This window comes from Cygnus olor, chromosome 5 (genome assembly GCF_009769625.2).
Source record: "Cygnus olor isolate bCygOlo1 chromosome 5, bCygOlo1.pri.v2, whole genome shotgun sequence".
Classification (NCBI taxonomy): Eukaryota; Metazoa; Chordata; class Aves; order Anseriformes; family Anatidae; genus Cygnus; species Cygnus olor.
Genome location: NC_049173.1, coordinates 47,052,822 through 47,073,219, shown reverse-complemented (window position 1 = coordinate 47,073,219; position 20,398 = coordinate 47,052,822). Strand labels below are relative to the sequence as shown.

The window sequence follows — 20,398 nt, the reverse complement described above, 5'->3', positions numbered from 1 at the left end:
TTGCCCCATTTGGTCTACATACATACAGCAACTGGCATTAATTATAACGTGAACCCCTCCTTGCAAGGAGTAACAGAAGCAGCACCTTTAGATTCTGGAATACTATCTTTGACAGACTCGTCACCACCTCTTGTAGTGCCTGGATCGCATCCAGAGTGTTATTTTCTAATTCTTCTACTACAGCTGATATATTTACAATAGCTTTCTCTAATTCACTCACCCCTAACCAAGGGATAAACCACATCGCAAACCTGTGAAATGCCCTGTTCCTTTTCACTAGAGGATTAGCTGGAGTCCTCTTTGTTCTGTGTATATGGGTCCCAAGGGGACTTTGGCTTTGTACATCTTCAGTAATAGTTACATTTGGAATTACCGCCCCCAGGGTTCAAGCTTCCTTCCATTCTAGAGTCAGCACCTTCCTGGCTTTATTTCCACATAGCCAATACCTTGCCTTTCAGGACTAGCCATTCAGTTATAGGATGATTCCCATGTTGTGTCTGGTGTGCATTATATATATTAGCATTCCCGTAGCTACCATATTTGGTACAATATAGATAATTCCCTACCTCACAGGTAACATTTCCACATTCAGGGTCAGTATTATTGCCCCCTGAACTTCCATCAATATGAAGAATGATATACATATTAATATAAAAACCAGAATACCCTGGGAACATTCTAATTCTGTGTAATCCAACTCTTTTTCCCAATTACACGTGGTACTTATTATTTTTTCTGAAGGAGAAGTTAAAGGTTAGTTTACAACCATGATTCACACCTCCTCCTAATTTTTAATTTTAAAGGTTCTCTATAGGAACATTCAGGTCAAAGCAAAAGGCTTCCGTTGTGAATACTTTTTGATGGGAGAAATTAGCGACGTAGGTGTCAGGTTAGGGTCATAATTAGGGTTAGGGTCATTAGTGCTTGGAGAGAGAGAAAGTGTAGAGTCCTGTTGTGTGTGCAGTTGTGTAAAGGCTCCCAAAGGGAGTTCAGGTCTAGCAAAAGGCTTCCATTGTGAGCACTTTTTGATGGGAGAAATTGGCGATGTTGGTGTTGGGTTAGGGTCATAATTGGGGTTAGGTTTAGGGTTGTTAAGGTGTCAAGGAATGATGCATAACAGGGTGTACTTGAGCACTTTCTCAATAGTGTATTCAACTATGCAGTGTCTTCGAATCGGAAGTAAGAGAAAGAAGACTATTTGCCAAAATTTTGCTCTTTCTGCTTTTTGAAGTGGTTCAAAAAGCTGCAGTACTGTCACACCATGTGCCTGTATTTGTATTTATTCCATCAACATCATTTTCTTGTTTATATTTATATATGAATATGTGTCTCCTGCCCTCCTTTTCTAAAGACTTTGTTTAGCACTTCCGTGAATTCAGCAAGGAACTGGACTCTGCTCATGATTTTCTTACTGACTAGTGTAGCCTTTGGCAAATTGCTTAATATTTGCAACCCTAGTTTGAAAAATGGTGGTACTTATTCTTGTAAAACGCTTTTGGGGGAAGCTGTCTTTAGAGTGAAAAATTGCTGGACAAATCCTTAGTTATTTATATTATACCCGTCTGTCTTTTTTTTTTTTCTTTTTATCCATGTTTAGTTCCTCAGGCAGACGGTCAATTCAATAATATCTTTGTGGTACACTTGTCAAAATTATGTTCAGGGGACTGTCTGTGGTATCAAAAGTAGAGGGGAGGCAGAAGGTGGGGAGCCAGATAATCTTTTCAGATATTCCTACTTGGACCTAAATTCTTCTCTACTGAGGGCAAGATACGGTGGTATTTCTGTTGTATAGCAGAATGTCTGAATGAGCTTGTGCCAATGCAAGGAAAAGGTGATGTCTTATGACTCCAGAGATACAACGTGAACTATATTGGCTTTAAAGTAAGAGAATACCATTGTTTTTAGGAATATTAAAATAAATACGAAGGTAATTGTCTTCTATTTTTCAATGGAAGTAAAAAATTTGGATTCATGCCAAATCAACATTCGGGGAAAAAACGGACTTCGTTGGTTGAAAAGGTGCCAGTCATTGTATCTGCATGAAAGAAACCATGGATGAAATCTCTGAAACAGTTTTCTCTGCTTTCTGAACACTGAGTACCTGGATAAGCATGCCGAGTTTTTACATGTTAAAAGTCAGGAGATCAATACTAGCAATAATACAAAGACTTGTATTTTCACCACACTGTTTTGAATTTGGTTTCATTAGAAGTTTACAGAATAGTTTAAAAAAAAAAAAGTATTGAATATTTTCTTTATCTATTTCATTAAAAATTACTAATCCAAAAATGTAAATGGACATAATTTAAGATAAGAACGTAAATGCATAGATACCAGAGAAGCTCTCAGAGCAACACCATGCCAACTACGTTGTAATGTTATGGGCTACTGATGGATGGATTTGCTGTTTGGACAGAAATGTATAAAATCTATTATATTTGACATCTCTTTGAGAGTGTCCTTTTTCATATTTCCCGATTCTTGCTGATTTAAAATCTACTTCAAATCTGTCTGTTTAAAAACTATGGCGCCAATTTGATTTTCTTTTCAAAAATAAACGTAATGCTGTTTATTATTATTATTATTATTATTATTGATCTTGCAAAAGAAAAACCACAAAATTTTATCCAGTATATGATGAAAGGAGTAGACAGGCTTAAGAAACCTTAGTCAGAATCACCAAAATGATAGTGTTATGTATAGAAAGGTGTTTATGGTCAAATAAGATAACGCTTCCGTAGGGTGCACTGTTGAAGAATGATTTAAATGGGCAACAGACTATTAAATGTAGTTAAATAGGCACAGTGAAAATAATGTTCTACGAATCTGAGTCTGTAACAAAAGTTGTAGTACCACGACAGTGCTTTTCTCAAATTGCATACTTTGGTTGTCAGCAGCTGGCTGCAGGCTTGCCAGGCTCTGTGTTCATAGCAGTGCTGGTAAAGACCATGTCTGCCATAATTAAGTACGTCCAGAGATCCAAACCGAAGAGGCATGGAGCCGTACAAGACTCAGACCTGTACATTTGTGTGTCTACCTGCAAGTGCCTACATGTGAGCTGTGTGCCTAAAGTGAACAGTCACTGGGGACAACTTGTTAGTGCAGTAGTCCCCTGTCATAGGGGCAGACTCCTGCTGCCTTCTCTAGCAAGTTCTTACAGGGCATGGTCATGCTCAGGGCACAATCTGTGCAAAATTACTTCAATGCAAGTCCAGAAACTCCAGGGCTTCTTTTCTTGGAGCTTTGATGCTGCCTTTCCTTGAGGTTACACTTCTGCACATTACTTGTGCTTACTGGTGGCTGTTCCTCCATTTTTTTGAAGGATCTTGGCCAAAATAATATTTAAGAAGTTACCTAGATTAACCAATTCGCCCATCTTTATTCCATTCATGGTTTTGTTTTTCCATGTTTTAATGCCCTTTAATAAAATAGCATATCTGATCTGTCATTTTACAAAAAAAAAAAGGAACCGTACATGCCAAATACAGACACAATGGATCATCTCAACTAGGAGCAAAACATCACATTTCTCTCAGTCAGCTATTTCCATCAGAGCCAGCAACTGTTTCAAGGAAAAGATTGCATTTTCTCTCTTTTTTTTTTTTAACCATACAAATCTCATTGCATTCAGGTAATTAAAATGCCGTAACAGTTTTCACATTTCGTTGCCTAATTAACAGCAATAAAGGCCACGCTAAATCAGGATGAATCTGTAATTTCAGCACTAATCACACAAATGTGAGTGTCAGCATCATAATGAGATGCACAAATCTGGAGGTAATGAGGCTGGGCTGTCTGGGAAATTAGAGCAAGTGCTGGCACAAATTGTACAGCAAGGTTTATTCCCATTTTATTAATTATATGCTTGCACAGGGAATTGTAACCAACCCAAATTACTGTAATTTGCGGAATTCATGCACCATCTATGAACTTGACATCTGAGCATGAGGTTGGGTTCCCCATCCTTCCCTCAGTGCAAAAGTGACAACAAAACCTCCAAACCCTGTAATGTTTATTTAGGTGTGAAGACTTTGACATTCAGCACGCACATGCATATTGCAAATCTGATGTCACTAGTGGTGATGGTACTGGAGAGCACCGTGTAGGACATCAAGGTTTTCTAAGACAGAAGGGGGTTTGAGTAATGCTGAAGCTGAATATGACAAATAAAAACGTTTCAGGCATGGATAGTGACTGGTGTAATGTAATTCCATCTCTTACCAGTGTACTAAGCCTCTTTGAATGATGAACTAGAAAATGTCAGCTTGACTGTTTTCTTTTTGGCTAGGTGAAAGGCTGCAAGCATGTGATTTTGTGTTCTAACAAAGTGTCCGGGAGCCACAGACTGAAAAATACTCATTCAGACTTGCTGATTCATATGAGGTCAGTTGGCGTTACGAACAGATCATGTAAATTCATCTATTCCATGAATCAGGATGATTAAATGAATTGTGCTGATTCTATCCCGAGGACACATTTTCTAGGTAAATTGGAGGTTTCTACAGTGCCTGAATTGTCCATTTTTTGTTGGTAGGAAAGGATGACCGGTGTTTTTCACACTGCGATGTTTTAGAATTAGTTAATATTCAACACCCAAATCTCATTCCTAATTTTTCACAGATGGAGGTGGCTGGAGTAGTAGACGACTGAGTATTTGCCAAGCAGTTCCCATTCTGCAGCCAGCCGCAGTAATAGCATGCTGCTTAACTTAACGCTTATTTATCTAGTGAAAGAGAATAACTGTGACTTGCTTATATCAGAATTTAATAGCTAAAAAGTTGTTCCAGAAAGCATGGATTTTTCCTCTGCTGTAGCCATGTTGAACTGCACTGCAGTGATACTTTTTTTTTTTTTTTTTTTTTTTACCAGCCAGGGGTGTTATGTTCATTAAATTTGAGGGGGATGCTGGTACGAGTTTCAGCTGGTCATCAGGAATGGCTGCTCTAGCTCACCTTACAACGGATGGAGTTCTTGATAGAAGTCTGAATGAGCAACCACCTTGTTTGTGAAACAGCTGCACATTTTAGATGAGATCTGTCTTTCCGTGAATGACAAGAAAACCTTGATGCATTTTATTGTGTCTTTGCTACATACAGGCTTGGGATTTCACTTGAGTTTCCAATCTTCTTTGGTCTTCTGGTTCTTTGCATTAAACAGTAGCCTTTTAAAGCCTGCAGTGGTACAACAGTTGCCTGTCCATATGGGTTTTCTTAATCGGCCTCGCTGGACCTACTCCTTACTTTGTGGATTTTCTGTCCAACTAAACAACTTGTGGGGTTTATCAAGATATAACTGAAAAACATGCTATTGATTGCCAGCATAAACTCAGTACTCGCGTGTTCATCTGGTATTAACAGATGGTATTAGAAAAGGTTTGGTGTGGTCTTTCGTGAGACTTGTTGACTGCCACTTTAGAAGAATTTTTTCTCTGCTTACTTTCCTATTCAGCAGAGCTTGCTCTTAAGAAATTTGACTTAAAAGTCAAAGTTTGATTAAAAACTATGATTCTGACACATACCATAAGGCTGGCTGTTCTGTGTGTAGATGCCATCTGTCAGGTCCTTGTTTTTAGGTTTCCGTTCCCTGGTAGAAGACGTTGGAAACTGCAAAGCTTTCAGGGGTTTTGCCCTAAAAGAGTGGGTGATAGACTGCAATGTAACCCACACTGTCAGTGGCTGCGCGCTCTGCTCTGAAATTATCCATAGTGTTAGGTGCCTGGCAGCCACGTCCTTTTGGTTCCATCTCAGAAAAAAAAAATAAGAAAATCTTCCAGTGGAAATTGTCTTTTTCTCATTTTTTTTTCATCCTTCACATTATCTCATAAGCAATTCAATATTTTCTGAATTCAGTGCTATTATACAGCCGTATTCATTAAAAAGAGATGTATTTTGTGACCTTTTCTTTGGCTGTATGAATGCTCTGTTGACCATCATATTGCATTGGAATGCATTAATTATTTGCATCCCAGTACTGATGTGCCACAATCAGGATCTGAGTCTCCATTTCTTTAAGCCTTTCATTTCTGTAAGTATTCAGGAGGCTTATGAGGCTTGGAAAAAAAAGAATACAGGAAAGTAAATTTCAGGATATGTTTTATTTTAATGTTTAGTTTGTTTACTGCTTTAAATTATCTTATGCAACATCTTTTTTTCAATTATTTTGGTTGGATAGAACAAATGAGGTTGGTTGGCTTGTATATCCCAAAAGCTGTCAGAGTACCACGTACCATGGGTACCAGGCATGATATGAGTTAGATTCAGCCACCATCATAGCTCCTAGGAGCCTTAAGAGTTTCTTTTTATCTCAAACTGAGATTCAGAAATGTGAATTCTTCAGTCTCACAGAGGAACAAATGTAAACAATATTCTCTTTCCAGGTTTCAATGTCTATAAATTATGAAGATCCTTACAAATATTAATTAATCTGTATATGGATCTAGAGGAATTCTAGGAAATGACCAGAAAACAAGAGTAGAATTGTGTCTGGAATAGAAGAGTCAGCTGAGCACTGTGGGTTTATTTGTTGTTTTTTCTTTTTTATCCACAAATTTTAGTGGCGGTGCTAATCATATATCTAATTATTACATTTTTTCTTCTCTTTCATTGGCCCGCTATATAAGTACACATAAGATGACTTTTTCAAGGGTAAGAAATATTAGGACACAATTAAAAATTGAATGCTTACACTTATTAGGAGAGATGATCTACAATAACGTGTAAGACTCTAAAGCAGCAATATAAATTGCAATTGGCGTAGTTTTTTATGACTTGATATGCTCATACTAGCTTTACAAGCACTCAGGCTTTAGTAGCATAAACTATTACTTTAAAATATAGTTATCCAGTTGAACTGCAGTTAAAATTATTTTTCACTTTATTATTGAGAAGACTGTAGTTTAAGACACATCATGTCTTTGTAATGTATTAATTCACTTCTAGCATTGGTCAACACTTAAAGGTATAATTAGCAAGCAGATTCAACAATCTGCTAGGACGATAATCTGCTATGTAACTACTGCTGTTATTGTTCAACAAACAGAGATAAAGTTTTTCTGGATTTCGGTGTATTTGTGCATTGTGTCAATATCAATTTTGTACTGGAAGGCAAGTAAAAAGTAATATGCTATGTATAAGACAGGTTCTAGAATCTGAATGCAAGGAATGGTTTTAAAATGAACCTTAGTTAATCTATAAGAATAACTGCAAAGAAATTAGACCCCTCTTTTTTTCTGCAGCAAAGGTGGAAGTTCTAGAGGAGGTTGTTGCCAGAAATATTTCACCATCACCACTTATATTCTACTTGTGCATTTTTAAATAAAGAAAATTCAGAGGTGTAACAGGCTGCTCTCAGCCCTTGTGCTATTTCTTTTCACTTGGAACATTTAAGGAGGACTGTTGTAGAAATAACTACTTTAGAGCAGTGCTTGAGCTTCTCAGCACTTGGAAGGAATAGGTGAATGAATAAACACTATATGCATTTTCTTTCCCTAGGAATTTCTGCAAGTATAACCCTGTTTCAGAACATATAACAGTTAAGAGCTGTTTCAGTGAGCAAAAATACACTCTTAATGTTTTTAAACACAGTCTTCATATTACAGGCAATTAGAGCAAATTGTTTATGGAGAGAATGAGAAGTTTCTGCATATCAAACAATTTTATCTCTTGAAATAGAATTCAAATAAAACTACATCGCAGCTAATAATAATTGTGAAATATCACCATTCTTATAATTCCAGCTGGCCAAATATTGGTTGTTAAAGATTTTCCAGTGCAAATACTTGCTTAGTTGAGTTGAGATTGTGAAGCAGCTGCTGTATAGCCTTAAAGAAAGACCGAGATGCTGCAGTAATCCCAAGTTAGCTCATCATAGCGCTGACTTGGAGGTCACTGCTTACCAAACCAAGACATGGGCAGGATTTTTATTTATTTATTTATTTATTTACTTATTTATTTATTTTCCATGTTTTTAAAAAAGATTCTTCTGCCTTCAGCTCTGACCTAATCTAGTATTTCTCATAAGAAATGTTAAGAGAGCAAAAACAAACTGCTGTTTGTTTCACATTGCAGAAGAATGAAAAATGAATGTCAGGCAGGTGGTTTTCAGGAGTAGATGTTACTGTATGCATGGGAAGAATCACAAGTGTCACTGTCAGAAACAGCTGTAGCAATTAGCCAATTAAACGGTTTTTACTGATGGTCTGCGTTAGCTAATAAACTTTTAACAAGCTATAAAACACCCCGTGGATCAATCGTGCTATGTTAATAGTCTGGATCAAAACCAATGCTTATTAATTCTAACTAACATTATTGTTTGGAAACGGAAGGAGCAACTGGACTGTATGCCAAATGTAAGAGTGGAGACATCATTCCAAATAAATTCTGATAGTTTGGGGAATATTTATAACTTATTTTAGTAGATAAAGCAGTCTCTTAGAAAAGCAGTGGTTGGGGGTATCTTTTTTTGGTTTTCCGTGTCATTAAGCCAAGGGTGAGACTTCCATCCATGGAGTCATAGCAGCATCGCAGAAAAGCTGATGAAGAAAAACAGGCAGGTTTAGGGGATTGTAGGGTCTTTTTTATAGTTTTGTATCACAAAACCATCTCTGGGGGGAACACAGTTCAAAAACACAGGGCTTAACTATATACTTGGCCGAAACTATTTTTTTATCTGATTGTTTGATTTATCTCAATCAAAATGCTTACTTAAGGTTACACAATGGTATTTTGAAATTTGTAACGGTAAATAAATATCCTTGTATATCTCTATAATAGCCCTCCAAAGAAGTTGCAGAAAGTAAAACGTAAGTACTGCTTTAAAGTTTAAAAATACCATAGGTGGTAAGAAGTATTTAATAAGTCTTATATAGGGTAAATTCACCAGGATTCCTGAAATTTAGAGCAGGTGACTGGATAATAAGATACAGCTCTGTCAGTTCTTGAAAGAACTGACAACTTTAATAGCTTACACATTTTAATTTCTGATTTCACATTTACTTGCAGTTAGCCCAACACTGCTAGTTCAGTGATATCATTACTGAAATGTCAGTTCAGCTGAAAATTCAGACTTTTTCAGGGATATTACTGTGATGCTTGTGTACATGTGTGTACATCCAGGTATGGACTTAATTAAGCAGAATTATTTTCCATCTTTTATGTGTCCTCTTTTTAGCTCTGAACATGAAAAGCACATACCTAAGTGTTTTAATATTACAGTAACATGAACGTCATACATTTAAGAGTTCAAACATGAAATTCTTGCACAGAAATGTACGTTTCAAATTTCACATGTGATGTTTCCAAGTATAGTGTTTGTTGGTGTTCTGGAGGGGTTTTGTTTACCTTCCTGTTTGGTACGGGATTGTTATGGAAATTTTCCATGCCTGAAATAACGTGTGATCTCAGAGTATTTTTGCAAATATTGGTATGAACACCTTATAAATATTTGTATCAGTCTGCAAATTTTGGGGGTTAGCTCTACAAATATTTGTAGGCATAGCTACTGCAGAGAACACTCCCAGTGTAAAGTGTGTGAAAGACACTATACCAAAACTCATCACTTGCTAGGTGAGAAATACTGCAACAAGCAAAGTACCACACCTGTAACCTCCACTGCTGTCCCAGCAAATGCTTTACTTAGGCTTCAGCTTGCTGGAAAATTACCACTGGGTTCTTGGCAGTGAGTTAATTGAAGGTGTAAGTAAAAATAAATAAATAAAAGCCACTCTACAAAGGAAAGCCGTGGGGTGAAATCTGTTATTAGAACAACTTAAAACTTATCAACAAGATGAACAGAACCAATACAGAGACTTCAGTTAAGCCAATAAAGAATTGGCTTCAGTTGACTTCAGCAGGTTTTTCTTGTTCTGAAATCACTATAAATACACACAGTCTAAATTCAAAACAGTGAAGCGTGGAAAATTACACTTGGTAGTAATTATGGTTCCATCTGCTGTACAGTTAAGCGCTCAGACTTTCTCATGTGAGCCATAACCAAATCTTTTATCTGGTGCATGTGTTCTGAGAAATATTGGCATGAAGGGCTAGACAAAATAAATGGAAAAAAAGTCCACTTGTAATAAATAGCCTGTTCCTATGAAATTGAAGGAGAACATGGGTAAGTTCTCCAGCACAGCTCACCCAACACTTTGAAATAAGTTGCTTGAGATGTTTATTTTCCACTTACCACAGTTCTAATTAACATAATTAATGCTGTTAATGTGGTGAGATTCCCTCAGGGATTTCACAGAAAATTTGTGTTTCTGCAGTTGGGACTTTACTAGGAAAAGCACTTCAGGATTTGAAGGGGGAAGAAAAAAAAAAAAAAGGCATTGGCAGGTAGTGGAATTGGCAAGTAGTGGAATTGACAACACAAGTGCTGATCGGTTCTGTTGCTGCACGAGGATTTGAAGTTCACCATCCTTTGCCGGTCGTAGAACCATAGGAAGGTTTGTGTTGGAAGGGACCTTAAAGATCATCCGGTTCCAACCCCCTGCCACGGGCAGGGACACCACCCACCAGAGCAGACTGCCCAAAGCCCCATCCAGCCTGGCTTTGAACACTTCCAAGGATGGGGCATCCACAGCTTCTCTGGGTGGCCTGTGCCAGGACCTCACCACCCTCAGAGTAAAGAATTTCTTCCCACTATCCACTCTAAATCTCCCCTCTTTCAGTTTAAAGCCCGTAGTTTAAACCCTCATTCTCCAGGAATGGACTGTACCTTTCAACTTGTTTATTTAAGTTCCTGGATGAGCATAGATCCTTCAAATTCACTGGCAGCACACACTCTCCCCGAGTTCCTGTTCTATGGTTTTGTTTTGCAGTTTGTCTGATCAGATATTTGTGATACTAAGAGGAAAAACAAGCAAATAAAATGCCCACTGGGACTTGGTAACGTGTCCAAGAAAACAAACAGTCTTTACTTTAGCTAGAAAAAGAAACAAAATGTTTGAGGACAAAATACTAAACACCTCTGTTTTTCTCATGGTTTCACTTATTAAGTATTATTCAGAGTTTGCATTACAGGCTTTGAGAGTTCATTCAGTGTTCCCGTGCTGCACATAGTCTTCACTCTTCTGCTTGGGGAAAAAGTAAAAAAAAATTGTCCTTTTGAATATTCTCTCTGCAAGGTTCTCAGCAAAGAACCATTAGGTAACTCCTCCTTTTATAATCCCTTGTCTCTTTGTTGTCTGTCTTTCCCAGACAGCCTTGTGGGGGGGTCAAATTCATTCTTTAATTTAGAGTCTTTTAGGATTCAAATGTAATGGGAGTTTTGTGTAGCGAGCCCTTTGCCAAGGTTGCTCCATTTCAATAGATGGTCAGCACCTGATTCGGTATCGCATCTGTTGTGGGAGGCTAGCTGCGGCTCTGGGGGAGTACTGTAAAGTGTATGTGCCGGGAGGCCGTAGGAGATGTGACTTTTCATAACCTTAGGCAAAATTCATAACTTAGTGACATTCTCTGACTTGTCAAGGGTAGCTGATGGAAATTCAGCTGGAAGAAATGAAATTTGAAAGATTTACTGGGGGTTTGTGGGGGGGAGTTCTGTGACCTCCAGGGCAGAATAATGAGAAAATATTCTGAAAAGCTTTTATTGTGCTGTTACTTTTGGATAAAACAGAAGGATGGAATGGCAATGCAGAGGCTTGTTAACACAAGTGAAAGCAATATGGTATTTGCAAAGCTGTGTATGTGAAAGAAGCAAATGATGACGAGTCTGTTTATTACTGTCACAAAATGAGGATTGTCAGTGCAAGGATCCTGGAATCCATTTCTGTTTAAATCTATAAATATTGTAGTTCATTATGAGGAGACAGACTGCATAGATCAGAGCTTTTAGATTGCTATTAAATAGCAAAAATATGCTCACAAAAGCAGAAAAGAAACATAAGGTACACTGGATTTTCCAACTCCTGGTTTTCATTTGGATTATATTCGTAAATCCTATTTAAAAATATTAATTTTCTATGTTTACATAGTTTGCTACTTTAATATTGTTTTCACTTACACAAAATGACAAGTGGCTTAAAAATGCTGGTATTTTTAACACCTCTGTAGTGAAATGAAAAGAACAAACTGCATTGAAATCTGCCAGTTTTTCTGACAAGACGTAAGTTTGAGTTTGTGTTTCTCCTGTTCTCTCTACATCTTGCAGTCTGCTCAAGTTAGTTAGGACTGGTGTAAAAGTTGTTACTTCAAGGGAAGTTTAAGATGTAGAATATTCTAAAAGGTTTTGCTGGCATTTGCCTAAAATATTGATGAAAATCACTTAACTGGGAAAGCTTTATGCTGACACAAACCTAATGCAGATTCCTTTGTCTGTTTGCCTACTTTACCTGTTATAGTTGAGTAATGGATTTAAGCGGTGCTGATACAGACTTTGTCAGGCCTGTGGATGAGTTTTCATGCTGAAGGGCTGTCAAAGTGGTGTTAAATCATGACATGCTGGTTACTTTTGGTATTTAAGTATGTACCATTTGATAGACAAGCCTGGGCTTATTGACAGGGAATTTTTTATATTAAAAACAATATTTCTATATTTAATATAATTTTAAGTAAAGTAAAATATGTTTAATATTTTATTGTCTCATCCAGAAACATTGCTTGCATTAACAGTTACGGTAAGCAGAAACTTGGTGGCCATTGTACGTTTACAGGAATACTGGGATTATCCTATGTTATAGTCTGAAGCTGCACAGTGGCAAGAAATGCACATATGCGGAACTCTAAAGTGTGTTACTTTTATTGTTTTCATTATTTTTCAATTCAAAGGTAAAGAAATCCTGTCTTTCAGTCTCTCTTGCAAGTTTCCAGAGTTTTCCTCAGTCTGCACATCTTTTTTGAATTCTTTGTTTTCACAGCATTATCTTAAGCAGTGTCATACATGAATGTGATCTTGCAGTTGAGAAATCCCCAAAGTATATCTCACTGAAATTTCAACCATAATATTCAGCCACGGTACCATTGTAATACTGGCTCTGCTTATGATACTGGGTTGCTTTAAAGTTTTAGTATGCTATAATTACATTCGTTAAATTATGTATGAAGTTTTATTGCAAATAATGTTTACTGCTGTTTTAGCGCACCAATTGGAAAATAATTTTGATATTGTTTCTTTTTGATGAAGGATATAGGTTAAAACCATTTTAACAAATCTATATATTAAGCAACTTTTCAATGGCAATAAATGTCCTTTTCTGGGGGTCAGTTTTCAGTAGTAACCAGTCTGTTTTGAAAGTTAGTAGTCCTTACAAAGGGAGAAGTGAAAAACAAAGCAAGATTGGAAAATATAACTATCTGCAGCTCACTTGCTGAAATATCATGACTGCGATTAAAAATAACCGGTATTTTATCAGTAATGTTAAATTCCAAGTATTAAAGGATGTTCATTTTGAAAAAAAATGTTCATGTTTGATGACAAGTTAACATGTTAATCCCAGAACCCATTCATAAATGTCAAATCAGTGCTTACTATTGTTTTAAGGTGTTTCTAAGCATATTTGTATGATGCATATTTCTAAAAAGCAAATGTTCTACTGAATTTCAAAACCCTTGGTCCTTCAAGTATGCTGGACAATCAAGGTAACAAATTATATCCTTAAAATGCCAGATCTGCTGCAATTAAAATTAAGAACTTGATTCTGTTTCTAATGCTTTTCTACATACTGTAAAATTAACACGCTTACTTAGATTTACCTTGGAGTTTGGTGTGGCTGCTACAAGGTTTGTGTGCCAAATCAGCATCTCCTCTTTTCCACTTCCTCCCCACCCTTCCCCCACATTTTCTGATGACTGACAGGTTCTATTAGTGCTTTTTCCTATAGAAATTGAGATTAAACCATGATTAATGGAACTGTGCCTCAGACTTTTTTTTATTTCCTAGACGTCTCTCATCTACTGCAGTGGCACCTACTTGCCCCGTGGGAAAACACAATTGAAATAGGTGCTCAAACAGAGATAAATTTTATGTTCACCTGCCTGATTGTGGTATGTATGGGCAAAGTAATATGAATGATTTCTGGTTTGTTATTTATTTCTTAGTTCAAGGGGATGTGTAGTAGACAATGGTATTGGCTGCAGATTCTGTTTAAATGTGATCCTTAGCTGAATGTTGCTGTATAACCTGTTAAAATGTTCTTCATACATCATAGGCTTTCAAGGACCAGAACTGGGAACTGCATTCAGAGTACTTGATCGAGTGAACGTAACAGTTTATCACTTGTAGTTCCTGGTTCTCTGGTCCTCCCTTAGTAATTTCTGACATCCTGTTTGACTTGAGTCTGGGCTGATACTCACAGAGAACTATCTGTAGAAACACCAAGGTCATTCTTCTGACTGATAACAGCTTATTCAGAACCAGTGCTTTACTTTTCTCATAGTTACTATTTTTGTGTTTATTGGCATCAGATTTCAGTTGCCATTTTCCTGCCATTTAATTCATTATTACGAAATTCTGTGACTGATTTCAGTATATTTTTGTGTAATTAGCAAATTATCGTACCTGTGCTAATTTCTCCTTTTTCAGGTTATTTCTGTCTATAGATTGAATAGCAAAGGTAGCTACACAGATCTGTGTGAAATGCTGCAGCGTACCTCTTTCTGTTGTGAAACCAACCATTTACGATGGCCAGACAAGTCCGTTTGTCTATTAAGTTGATGAGCAACCCTTACTTGTTGCAGAGCTGTGGATTCCTACCAGTATCTTTTATCAGTCATGAGAGGTTTTCGACTTGGCCAAAGCCAGGTTTCTGAGACGTCAGAAATACAACATTACAGCAAAAGTCCACACAGCAGCTGTTGTCTCTTTCGGCGATGCACCAGTATGCCCAGCAGTCCTTGCAGGCTGCCTTTTCACTGCCTGCAGTAGGAGATACATGCTTATGTCCTTTGGTCACACTGATCACTGCTCACATTAAAGCAGTTGTTGCCTTCCAGTTCTGTCATTTTACTTGTTCACCTTTAAACCTGCAGACCATACTCTGCTCCCATTCACCTGCTAACAGTCTGGATAATAGAAAATTGCAGGCTGGCAGGCCCCTTGTTGCAGTTCTTTGCTAGCAATACCACGTCTTCAGCTAGGGTGCTGATGCTGGGAGTGCTCTGACCTCTCAAAATTACAGCTCTTATGCAGCTCTTTCCTGTGCATGGGCCAGGCTGAGAAGTTTATAGAGAAACACTGCCCACCACAGCCATAGCTTTGCCATGCTCTTTCCGTTGACCCCACCGTGTAACTCTGGAGGTGCCTGGACTGCATGCAGGTATTTCCCTGCGATCCACTGGCAGCAAAAGCAGGTGCTGCAGCAGTCTTGAGCTTCAAACACCTTCGCTCATCTTCAGACTTAGCGTTGCAGAAGGGCATGAATGCCATCAGGCAACCTTTGAATCACTGCATTTTTTTCAGCAGTGAATAATGCATAAGCCCTGCTCTTACTGCCACCAACAATCCATGTTGTTTTGCAATGAAATATGCATTCCTTTTATATTTGGAAAGCATAACATATATTTATTTTGTGGGTAGTGTAAAATTTATGATCACCTTAATTATTCATTTCAGTGCTTTTTAAGTTTGTAGGTATACTTAAATGACATCATAGATGACTGCCCTGTCCCTTACCAACCCTTGACATAAAATCAGATAGGTTTGTACTGCTTAAGGCCTGAGCCTGCTCTTTTCTCAGTATAAATATTGGCTCTGGAATCTGCAGACCAGATTGTCCAAGGCACTTGGTTCTTACTGAAGCTTTCTAAAATTAGGATTCTTAATAGAAATGAACCCTATGAAAACTTTTAAGGACCTAGGCCTTACCACCTGCAAGGCAGTGCTCAGGGTGACAGAGGGCCAGACTCAGGACATCCACATCTTGTGCTGCTGTATCGTGTGTTAATCAGAGATAAAGGCATGCCACTCGTGCTTTTAGGCCTTCTGTATGTACCTCTGCGGCCAGTATTTTATTCATGTAATTTGACAATGAGGATTTAAAAAAAAATAATATCCTGGTAATTACATGAAAGAATATAAATTCAGATTTAACAAAAAATAGTAATGGAGAGCTGCACAGTATTTTAATGTACAACTAGTTCAAATGCATCAGCTGATGCTGCCACAGAATGAGTGTTAAACGCAGTATAAGCATTAGAAAACAGTGTGCCCTCCCAAGTAAATTCTTATTTCCCTTGAAATCATATTTAAATTCAAGCATTGTTCTGTCTGACATATCAGTTTTAACAGGCCACATATTTATTTTTGCAAGGTTCTCTCCTGCATTTGACCCAGCTCAGCCAGGGACTGTTCCACAAATTACTTAATTCTCTTCCCTCATACGCTTCACCAGGACAGCCAATGCCAGAATGTCCCTCATCAGCATTTCCTTTGATGTATTTAATGTTCTGTTAGTGAAATAAAGCCGAGTTTGACATTCAGTGTATAATGAATGTCTCTGGGGCCACTTGGAGGTTCTGTAACAAGGCTCTTGCTGTCTGATTCTATTTTGCATCATCTGGTAGGCCTGCTGAGGATCAGACATCCTTCCCTCAGCTGTGAGAGTGTGCTAAACCAGAGCTCTTGCCATTCAACTCCATCCTAGTTGATCGACAGTTGACCAACAGCTACTAGCTTCTTCTTGAATGCTAATTTTAGAGTTTCTCTATTTGGTTATTTGTGGTTACTCAGAGTAAAGCTTATAATCGTCAAGTGTCTTAGTGTCAAGCATTACCTTAGGTTCTGCATGCTTTTTACCTTTTTATTTGTGGAGCGTTTAACCTATACCTAGTGCCTTTGGAAAATAGACAGAAGGTAGCCCAGTGAAAACAGATTTGTTGGTGTTGGATTTCATTTTTATTTCCCATTAAACCTTCTGTGCTGGAATTGTGTTGTTAGAATTTTAACCAAAAGTCATTCCCATGGCTCAGTAGTTGGCTTAGCTGGACTTACGAGTTGTTACAATGTACTCACAATTGGGAAGACTCGTTCTAATGAGAAATCTCTCATTAGACATTAAACAGCATGACTCTCCTGACTTGATTTTTCCTACATCTTATTTTACCTTTGGATTTATTACCAAGTTTAATGGAGGCAGCTGATATTTCAAGATACTAAGTCATGTGTATATTGAAATCTAAATATAAAAAAAGTCTGCAAAAAGGTAAGTAAAACAAAACTTCATATAAAAACCATGATCAGCCACATTGTTTTCATAGTTAAGAGTATTTTCTAATGGTTGCTAGATAGGTTACTGCAAGGGGATTTAAAGAATTGGGCTTATACAGATAGCAGGACAGGATGAAATCCCTTCAGCCAATTAAGGATTGCTATTGAATCTTTCATAGTCCTTTCCTATGTTATAAAATTACAGAATTTCTTTATGAACAGTAAATACAGGTTAGAACTGAGTGTACTTATGTAATCCCCTAAAAGAGCCTTGGAAGTACTTCATCTGGGTATCATGTTCAGTCCGAAGTTTCAGTATGTCTTGTGAAAGTGGATATAACCTTGTATTATGATGGGGATATTCTCTGTTCATAAGTAACTTGCCTGTAGCCATAAAAGAGGGGGAAGAGTAGCAAGCTAGCAACAGTGTTTAACTCTGCTAGCTGTCTAATGCACCAACTCCCAGGTCTCACTCCCTCAAGATTTACTAAACCGATGCAAGCAAAACTTGCTCTCAGCATCTAGTTCAGCTTTATAACATCATCACAAACCTTGGCAAGTTTCTAAATGCAAACTTAAGACTAGTATATTGAAAAAGATATTTTATTCCTCTGTCTCTGTAAGTTCATGTAGGATGTAAATTAAGTAATTTTATTTTCACATCTGATATGAAACAATTTGAAAAGGGTTGTTTTTGATTTGTATCCCATTTTTAACACATACAGGTATAAATTGAATTTTTTAGTATTGATATTTTAATAACCATCCTTATTGGTAATTTAACTATTTTTCAATCCTAATGTTTCCACGTCAGTCCTTAAGTCTTATATACACTTCATCTTTCCTGAATTTATCCTGAGTTCTTATAATTTGCAGTCTCCTACTTCTTTCCTATCCTGATATCTTTTTCCTCCTCCTCCTGCTTTACGTTATCTCCCTTTGTGAGTTTCTTCTTTTGTTGATTACAAGGCTAGTAAAAGCAGTATAAAAGTATGGCTTGAATAACCGACTTTTAGTTTCAACAGAAGGAAATAAACTTGTTCTCGAAGTTGGAATCTAGTTACTTTGTCTTCTGATGTTATCCTCAAACTGGTGAGCAAACAGGGGATTAATCAAGAGTTATGCTTCTTGTAAATATTTAGAAAGAAAAATGTTAATCAAGTGAGTGGTTGCTTTACTTTTTTTTTTTTTAATATACGTATTGTATTAAAACAGTGGATTAAGTTCACTTCAAAATACTATTTTGATAATAATCAGTTGTTTACATATAGAAACCCACCATTTTATTTACAACAGCAGACCTCTATTCCTGTGATGACATTGAATACATCACTCTTGCTAGTGACATAAGTTACCATCTCTGCATCTATGTGGAAGATGGGCTGCTCTTAAGGTTAATTGAATAATGCCAGTGAAGCATTTAGAAGATGCTAGACTGTTACGAAATAAACATTATTGCACCTGACCTTGAAAAATCTTACGAGGCCTTTGATGAATAATAGTTCACACTTCTGAAGTTCACATAATTTTACAGAAAATTCTGGAATGGGTAAAGTAGCCTTTATGTACCTGTAAGATGTATTTTATAGTGTTTCCTCCATCAGCGAAGACTTCTTCCACTTCTTGTTAAGGGAAAGTGGCTGCTTAATGACTAACTTTCTGACTAGGTTATCTTGCATGATAAATCTCAACAGCAAGGTTCATTACTCTTCATAATGCTTTGGAATACGTAAATTATGGAAGTTATTAGTATGTTTTGCATACAGTGATTGCATAGTTATATTAAAATACACTTCAAAGGCAGTGAAAGTTAAGCAGTCAATTAGTCAAGTTCCAGAGGTGCTGAAGATAAATTATTCTGTGTTTGCTTGTTTTAATGACTATCACCATCCTGGCTGTTTTCAGAAAAAGATGTGAAGTTTCAGTTTCAATTTTTTCAGTACTACCTCATGCAGAAAAAATATTTCCATAACTTAGGACTCTGTTCTTCAGTATTTGTGGGGGTGGGATGGGGTACAGTCAGTCATAGCATCCTGCAGTCTACCAGATCTCACCCATGAGATGCGACTTTCCATATGTGACTAATAAATGTATTGCTTTCTTAGTAGCTGTGAAAATCAAACTAAACAGCGGATCACAGTCTTTTACCTCCCTTTGAATATACTCTAAGAGGCACATCAGATAGTAGTTGATGCTTGTTTAAATAGTTGAGAAATCCTAAGCCAGTGGACTTGGGTACTGTGTGGAAAAAATCCAAATATTTGAATTATATGTAGTTCATATCATATGTAGTTCAGTCATCTAAGAAAGGACCTTCAAGATTATCAAGTCCAGCCATCAACCTGACCTGCTGGGCCCCATCACTAAACCCTGTCCCTTGGTGTCACATCCACGTGTCTCTTAAATACCTCCAGGGATGGGGACTCCACTGCTTCCTTGGGCAGCCCAATGCTTGATCACCCTCTCCATGAAAAAGTTCTTCTTAATATCCAATGTAAACCTCCCCTGGTGTAACTCAAGACTGTTTCCTCTTGTCCTATTGTTTGCCACCCAATCCTATCACTTGTCACTTGTGTTGTTATACTCTTCTCTTAGATTGATAGTAACACTGCACGTATAATATAATGTCCCATATGCATCTCTTGCTAGCAAAATCCATTTTGTGTATACAAGTCATTTTTAAACCTAATATATTTGTTCTTTCAATATTCTTCCTCGATCCTTTTCATTTCATTTCCTTTCTTTAAATATGATACATATTTATGATTATGGATGTGATTAATGCTGAAGCACTTGTTCTATCAGGTGTTCTTTCATTTTAATGTTGTAGTGGTAAAGATTGCCCTAATTTTTAACCCCAGAAGTTGTTACAATATGTCCTCCTAAGATTTTTTTTTGTATGAAAATGCTAAAATATGTTGTATTGAAATAGTTCATAGACTAAGATATGAATCTTTAAAACTCCATTTACTTTCTAAGAAAGAAGTAAGCTTAAATTTATGTAATAATTGTTAAAAAAAAAGCTGTAACTGTAAGCAATGCAAGATAGCTAGTTTTGGCTTAGGGGAGAATTGTGTAAGGACTACTAAATAAACATTTTGGATTTATTGCTATATTTTTTGTTTAAGGTAACTAAAGTATCTTAATGTTTTAAATAATTTCTTAATTGATGATTTAGCTAAATTCTCTTTTGAAAATATTTGTAGAACCAAATGCAAGTATTTGTGCTCTGCTAACACTGCCTAGCAGAGGAACA

General features: G+C 37.0%; 1 protein-coding gene and 1 long non-coding RNA gene across 4 annotated transcripts in view; both read left to right on the top strand.

Moving 5' to 3' along the window:
- Window positions 1-20,398, top strand: part of CHID1 (chitinase domain containing 1) — a 107,292-nt gene that overhangs the window by 66,855 nt on the left and 20,039 nt on the right. The window lies entirely within an intron of this gene.
- Window positions 892-20,017, top strand: LOC121071758. Its single transcript, XR_005820754.1, has 4 exons — window positions 892-1,090; window positions 5,594-5,595; window positions 8,552-8,563; window positions 20,007-20,017. It is a non-coding gene; the product is annotated as an uncharacterized LOC121071758 (long non-coding RNA).